The sequence below is a fragment of the Oncorhynchus kisutch genome, linkage group LG1 (genome assembly GCF_002021735.2).
Source record: "Oncorhynchus kisutch isolate 150728-3 linkage group LG1, Okis_V2, whole genome shotgun sequence".
In the NCBI taxonomy this organism is placed as follows: Eukaryota; Metazoa; Chordata; class Actinopteri; order Salmoniformes; family Salmonidae; genus Oncorhynchus; species Oncorhynchus kisutch.
The window spans coordinates 45,587,438-45,596,076 of NC_034174.2; positions in this window are offsets into that span (position 1 = coordinate 45,587,438).

Consider the following 8,639-nt stretch of genomic DNA (forward strand, 5'->3'; position numbering starts at 1 on the left):
CATTAAGTACCGAGATGAGATCCTCAGACCCCTTGTGAGACCATATGCTGGTGCGGTTGGCCCTGGGTTCCTCCTAATGCAAGACCATGCTAGACCTCATGTGGCTGGAGTGTGTCAGCAGTTCCTGCAAGAGGAAGGCATTGATGCTATGGACTGGCCCGCCCGTTCCCCAGACCTGAATCCAATTGAGCACATCTGGGACATCATGTCTCGCTCCATCCACCAACGCCACGTTGCACCACAGACTGTCCAGGAGTTGGCGGATGCTTTAGTCCAGGTCTGGGAGGAGATCCCTCAGGAGACCATCCGCCACCTCATCAGGAGCATGCCCAGGCGTTGTAGGGAGGTCATACAGGCACGTGAAGGCCACACACACTACTGAGCCTCATTTTGACTTGTTTTAAGGACATTACATCAAAGTTGGGTCAGCCTGTAGTGTGGTTTTCCACTTTAATTTTGAGTGTGACTCCAAATCCAGACCTCCATGGGTTGATAAATTTGATTTCCATTGATAATTTTTGTGTGATTTTGTTGTCAGCACATTCAACTATGTAAAGAAAAAAATATTTAATAAGAATATTTCATTCATTCAGATCTAGGATGTGTTATTTTAGTGTTCCCTTTATTTTTTTGAGCAGTGTATATAATATTTTCGTATTACATTTTGTTGTTGTTTGTTGTTGTTGCTGTTGTTGTTTCTCTGTAATGCTATTAGTCACGTAGCAATTTTATGGAGTTGGCTTTAGCTAGCCCAGACAGGTTCCCGATCTCCCAACCTCGTAACCAGCTACCAAGAAGACATGTCAGGCTATCAATCAAGTTAGAGAAGCTAGCTCTAACTTGATTGAGATCTTAGCTGGCATGTCTACTGGCAAGGTTGGTAGACTTTAGAAAATCAAGGATTAACTAAATGTACCGAATAAGACTCACATTCCTTTCAATCTTTTACCCAGAGAAGCGTTTAGTTTCTTTATGAAAAATATACATCTTTTTGACATAGAATTAAATGTGGCTCCCGAGTGGCGCAGCGGTCTAAGGCACTGCATCTCAGTGCTATTTGTTTACTAGGTGTCACTACAGACCTTGGTTCGATTCCAGGCTGTATCACAACTGGTTGCGATAGGGAGTCCCATAGGGCAGCACAAAATCGTCCTGGTTAGGGTTTGGCCGGGGTAGGCCGTCATTGTGAATAAGAACTTGTTCTTAACTTTCTTGCCTAGTTAAATAAAGGTTCATAAAAAAAGATTATGATTCTAGATTACAGGAAAAAGCTACTTCAGGTGCTTGAAATTGCAAAATTCTGCAACTTGTGGTCGGGAGCCTAGCCCCCCTTTGGACCACACCCAGCCATGCTCTTGTGCCTCCTCAGGTTTTTGGGGTGCATCACATTCCTGGTTATGTGTGAAATTGAAGACTGGCTGATGCCACCTAGGTTACTGTGTTCAGTGACTCAATGTAACCCCAATGCAATCATTTATAGGCTGTATGATATTGTGTCCACTTATGTCAGGAAATGTTGTGCACTTACCATAGTAATCTAAGGGCGACTTGGCGAAGATGGGAAGTCAACAAGTACAGGAAATGTACAGAATGTGACAGATGATATGTGACAGATAATTTCCTTTAAGAGAAGGACAGAACTATGTCACACTCTCTAAGTGTGTGTCAGACCAACCACAACATGCACACCTCATCTGTTTTGGATAAATACTTTGAAGGGTGACGGAGATGAAGAGTGTCGCTCACCATCGGACGGATGTGAAAACAAGGATCTGCTCAGAGGAACAAAACTAAACAAAATACAACACCAACCAGCCGCCACAGGCCTAACACACAGCCACATACACACGCACACACACGCACACGCACATGCACACTCTCTCACACACACACACATGCACACATGCACACATGCACACACACACACGTCCCCCATCTCTTTTCTCTCTTTTTCTATCTGTCTGGAGAAGTGCCCAGTCCAGTGAAATCAGAGGATGTTTTGGTGATAAGTCATCACCTTACGTTGAACAGTGTGGAGACGTACCACTGACAGCTCCACAGTGACACATACGAACACACGCAAGCACACACGCAAAGTCTTTAATAACCTCCAACAAGCTATTGTTTCTGTTCAAGATTATCTAAGTCTATATTCCACACTACCAGTTGAAAGGACGACAGTTTCGAGGTTGGAGACCTGTTTGATCCAACCTGCCTGTAACTGCTGTTTCTGTGCAGGTGTCTCACTCTGGCTGGAGGTATGGACCAGGTGTGTGTTAGAATGGAAGTGATGAGTTACTCTTTCAAGGTCATACCTATACACACACACACAATACACACACACACACACACACACACACGTGTGTTTGGGGGGGGGGGGGGGGGTTCGATCCCAGTACTGTCAATCTGACATGCTGTGGACAAGCAGAAGCACTCAGACTGGCCTCCCAAACTGCAACCCCCACTCTCCAATAACCATACACACACACAGACGCACACACACAGATGCACACACACACACACACACACACACACACACCACCACCACCCCCTCAAAGCTGTCTGTCCTCACCTTCCATCAATAACAATGCCTACGGCTCCCTGTGGAGACAGAACCAACATACTTCAGAACAGCAGAAGTCACCACAAGGAAATTACATTCAGTCACACAGATGACAGAGGAAATGACTAGAGGCTGTTCCCTCCTCCGGTGAAAAGGTAGTCCATATAGAGAAAGGTCAACACAGGCCGCTTGTCTTATTTCAAGGAAAAACAATCAACTGTACTGACATACTTTTATAGGCTGAGCTAAATATTCATCTCGGCAACCCAGAACAGAATCTCGCGTGAACAATTTTGTTTCGGGTGGGAGAAGTTATTTGGCCTAGCTCGTTGAGGAACTAGGGCAGATTCCCCCCCTCTGAAAGCCTCTGCCAAGTCTATGGGCCTTCTGAATTTCAAAAGATGCCAGCCAGGGGTGTGTTCAGTTCGGTTCAACGTTTGCTATGTTTCCTGACAGTTTGTACTGAACAACATGTTTCCCTAAAACGCTACACACCATTCTTCACCAGCCTTTGTGGTACATTTGCTCCTGTTTGGTGGGTGTGGTGAGGTGTGACCATTTTACATCGCAAAACTCACCCTCTGGGCAACCAGTCAGTGTTCAATTGGTAGTTTGGTACAGAACCGTGTCCATTGAATTTAATGTTGAACACCGTTCTATCATACTGAATGCATTCCTGGTCGTTTAGTACAGTACAGTTTCCATTGAATTGCACACTGTTCTATCGTACTGAACACGCCTCAAGTGTAGGCGCACCCCTGCAAAATCGTGATTGATCCAAATGGAGTTGGTGTCATTTGGTGCCTTATAGTCTGACCTGCCTTATTAAATAACCAGGAAACGTTTTTATTTTTATTATGAGAAGCACATTCAATAATGATATTTATTCATTAATAATAATTGCTGTTTAAGCGTGGTCATTCCGTTCCTGGTTAGACAGGGGTAAGGTTGCTATACTGGCGTTTTTATCATACATGATTGAGGCCTTTGTTATTCAGAGATCTGTTTTCAGCTATTAACAGATTATTTTATTTCCCTCGAGATGAATGTTATGGGTTTCCTAGTCCGTTAGAGGTGGCAGGTAGTATGAGGGATTTCGATTGTCTTCCTCTTCTCACTCACCCAAACCTTCCCCCTCACCCATCCCTGGTTGGGGAGAGATTTGGGTGTTGCTCCTCAACGTCGGCTATGCCTTTGATTAATGAAATCCCCTCATAAATCCTTTCTAATCCACTGACTCGACAGACACACACACACACACACAGAAGTTCTGACTTCTGCTTCTTTTCAGAAACCAGGGGACAGTCTCTCAGTGTGGTGTACATCAGTCCTCTGGTGGTCGATTAAGCAATGCGGTGTGCCTGGATACAGCCATATACCACAAACCCCAAACCCCTGTTGCTATTACAGTAGCGTACAGTAGTGACTCATCGGCTGACAACATGGTAACGACTGGACCGGAAACGACTACGAGTAATGAGAGCACAGCACAAGAGAACACCACAGCAACTGTCACAAGTTCTGCTGCAACAGCGGGCCACAAACAGATGCAGGTATGTGTCTGTGGTTGGAGGAAAGTTACATCACACCATGGGTTGAGCATCCACCAGGGGAAGAAGGGGTGTTTGGGTAAAGAGAGACAGAGGCCTCGCATTGATTACTTTCTGCGAAAGCGATCAAATCAGTCGAATGAAGCACAGCAACTGGACGCAAACCATAGTTTGCAGTGCATCAGTACCACTGTCATGGAGGACGTAAACTCAAGCACCGAAGTAACAACTGAGGTGGAACCAACAACAGTAGTGGAACTCACCAAGCCTCCCAGACCTGCAGTCGAGAGGAGACTACCAGGGCACAGACCATATGTGAAGTGGCCCGGCGCCAGTGACAAGAAGTTGTGGGAAACAGTGAATACTGACCTTACCTTGACCCTCGAGACACTTCGAGGCACAGTGGAGAAGAAGTTGGAGAGGATGGGGGACATTATCTATGAGTACGGGACAGAAAGATTTGGAGTGGAAGAGGCAAAAGGCGGGAGAAAGGTTCCAACCCCACCAGTTTCCAGGAGGCAACAAGAAATCAAGCGCCTCGTTCAAGAAAGGCGACAGCTTAAGAAACAGTGGAAGAAGGCCTCGGAAGTGGAGAAGGAGGGCATAGAGGCACTTCAGGCTGATATCAAAACCCGGTTGGCATCCCTCCGTAGAGCAGAGAACCTACGGAAACGCAGAAGGAAGAAAGAACAAACTAGAACTCGATTCTATAAAGATCCCTTCAAGTTCCTTAAAAGTCTCTTCACAAAGGAAAAAAGTGGAGCTCTAAAAACAACAAAGAAAGACCTAGAGGAGCACCTGAGAACAACAAACTTTGACTCAAAGCGACATGAACATCTGGCCATCCCATCAGATATCCCACCCATTGAACCCCCGGAACATCATATTGAGACCAGCCCTCCGACATGGAAAGAGGTGGAAAACACAGTTCGACGGGCAAGAACAGCATCAGCCCCGGGGCCAAATGGAGTCCCGTACAAAGTGTATAAGAACCCACCAGACGTCCTGAGGTTCCTCTGGAGGCTTATGAGAACAGCTTGGAAAAATAAGATAATACCCAAAGTGTGGCGTAGGGCAGGCGGGGTCCTGATCCCTAAGGAGAAGGATGCAGTGAACATCAGCCAATTCCGCCCAATCTCCTTACTGAATGTCGAGGGTAAAATCTTCTTTAGGGTCATTGCCCAGAGGATGGCCGAGTACCTGCAAAGGAATGCGTACGTCGATACATCTGTACAGAAGGCAGGAATATCAGGGTTCTCTGGCTGCTTGGAACATTCCAGCATGATCTGGCACCAGATCCAAATGGCCAAGGTGGAGAAAAGGGACCTCCATGTAGTCTTTCTCGACCTCGCCAATGCATTTGGCTCTGTGCCCCATGAACTCCTGTGGTCTGCCTTCAGATTTTTCCACATACCGGACACCATCACAACCCTGGTGAAGTCGTACTTCCAGGATCTGCAGTTCTGCTTCACCACCTCAGAGTTCACCACCTCATGGCAGTGCCTGAATGTAGGTATAATGGCAGGATGTACCATTTCTCCGTTGGCATTCATAATGGCAATGGAGGTTATCATCAGATCCTCAAAATGGGTTGCTGGTGGACAGCGAGTCGACTCTGGTTTCCGCCTCCCTCCACTCAGAGCCTACATGGACGACATTACAACATTGACTACCACTGTCCCATGCACCAGGAGACTGCTCAGAAAACTTGAGGAGAACATCAGCTGGGCCCGTATGAAGATTAAACCATCCAAGTCACGCAGCATCTCGATTGTGAAGGGAGTACTCTCTGACCTGAAATTCTTCATCGGAGATGACCAAATCCCAACAGTGTCTGAGCAGCCGGTAAAAAGCCTTGGAAGGTGGTATGATGCAAGCCTGAAGGACAAAGACCAGGTGCAACAGCTGCGTAAAGACATCAGTAGTAGCCTACAGTCCATCGACAACACCCAGCTACCTGGAAAGTTAAAGGCCTGGTGTCTGCAGTTTGGTCTCCTACCCCGGGTGTTGTGGCCCTTAGCAGTGTATGAGGTTCCAATCTCAACAGTGGAGAAGATGGAAAGAGGAGTCACAGGCTACTTAAAGAAGTGGCTCGGAGTTCCACGATGCCTTACCACCATCGGCCTCTATGGAGATGGTGTCCTCAAGCTTTCCCCTCACCAGTCTAACAGAGGAATTCAAGTGTTCAAAAACCAGGCTCCAGATGACACTGAATGAATCTCGAGACCCAGTGGTGAGCAACAACGCGCCGACCTTGGCAACTGGGCGCAAATGGAGGCCAGGAAAAGCAGTCCAGGAGGCAACAGCAGCCCTCAGACATGCTGACATTGTGGGTCATGTTCAGCAAGGGAGAGGAGGCCTTGGGCTAACTAGCCGTGCTGCTTGGAGTAAGGCCACTGCACCAGAGCGGCGGAAGATGGTAGTGCAGGAAGTACGCCATCAGGAGGAGGCTGCAAGGTGGGCCAAGGCAGTCTCTCTTTCCAAACAGGGACAGTGGACTCGATGGGACAGTGTGGAGAAGAGGAAGATCAGCTGGAAGGATCTGTGGGCCATGGAAGCGAGGCAGTTGAGCTTTTCCATCAGAGCAACATATGACGTCCTTCCAACTCCAGTTAATCTTCACCAATGGTATGGTGAAGATCCGGACTGTGCCCTCTGTTCCATGCCAGCCAACCTCAGGCACATTCTCACGGGGTGTAAAACAAGCCTCACCCAAGGACGCTACACTTGGCGTCACAACCAAGTCCTTAAAAACCTTGCGTCCGCCCTGGAGGACAAGCGAGCTGCCACCAACTCCCTACCACCCCCAGCAGCATCACACCCCTTACGGACAAACTTTGTCCGCGAAGGGGCTAAACCACCGAAGCGCGGCTCGACACCATTAGAACGAGACCAGCTGCGCTTGGCCCGCGACTGGAAAATGCTAGCTGACATTGGCCGGCAACTTGTGTTTCCTCCGGAGATTGCAACCACCACCCTAAGACCTGACATGGTGCTCTGGTCCCGTTCGCTCAAGAAGGTCTTCATCATTGAGCTCACAGTACCCTGGGAGGACTCAGTAGATGAGGCTTATGAGCGAAAACATCTGCGCTATGCCGATCTAGCTGCCGAAGCACGGCATCATGGCTGGAACACAGAAGTCCGACCAGTGGAGGTGGGCTGCAGAGGTTTTGTGGCAACATCTACAACCAGACTGCTTAGAGACCTTGGAATTAAGGGCCAGAGCCAGCGTTCGGCAATCAAAGCTGTATCGGAGGCGGCAGAAGGCAGCAGTCAGTGGCTCTGGATGAAGAGGAAAGACCCCAGCTGGGCCCCGAAGTGAGAGGGCCAGGAGGTATGCGGTCAACAATGCTTGACTCAGGGAGGAGGACGCCCCTGCCATGCATAGTCCCATGGGATGTTGGCTATCATCAACAAGGCAACTCCTATGACTAATTGGGAATGGGACGCAAGCGTAGGATTGATCACCCTGTCGCTGGCCGCCTTTGGGGAGGGTGTATAGTGTGAAAGGCCGAAACACCCTAGGAACCAAAGGTACACTACTGATGATGCGCTCCCCAAATTTCACCAGGCTCACTGTTCATTAACTCTTGGAAGTGCTTGCACAAAGGATAGTAACATCTCATCCTGTGTTCTTGGAATCAGAAACCAGGGGACAATCAAAATAGTAGAAAAGTCCTGCAGTAACAACATGAGATAATCAAGCCAACTGTTGACATGAAGGAAGAGAATGAAGGCGATGGTAGTGGTCTCAATCCATTGTGGTATTCTGTTAATCTGGAGTTATTTCATCGTCGGTGAGTTTATTGATGGTGGTCAGGTTCTAACAGGCAGAATATCTGATTATTTGCATCCAGGAGTGTTATATATGCAAACAAACAGTTTTGAACTGTAACTCAAACCCAGATCCAAATTAATTGTATTGGGACAGGTGCACATAATGGCCAATAATCCACACTCACGCAGTTAAGTCTCTCAGTGTGGTGTACATCAGTCCTCTGGTGGTCGATTAAGCAATGCGGTGTGCCTGGATACAGCCATATACCACAAACCCCAAACCCCTGTTGCTATTACAGTAGCAACAGGGGTTACCAACTGGTTACCAACATAAATACACTACATTACAAAAAGTATGTGGACACCTACTCGTTGAACATCTCATTCCAGAATCATGGGCATTAATATGGAGTTGGTCCTCCCTTTGCTACTATAACATCCTCCACTCTTCTGGAAAGGCTTTCCACTAGATATTAGAACATTGCTGCGGGGACTTGCTTCATTCAGCCACAAGAGCATTAGTGAGGTCGGGCACTGATGTTGGGCAATTAGGCCTGGCTCGTAGTCGGCGTTCCAAATCATCCCAAAGGTATTCGATGGGGTTGAGGTCAGGGCTCTGTGCAGGCCAGTCAAGTTCTTCCACACTGATCTCGACAAACCATCTCTGTATGGAACTCGCTTTGTGCATGGGGGCATTGTCATACTAAAACAGGAAAGGGCCTTCTCCAAACTGTTGCCACAAAATTGGA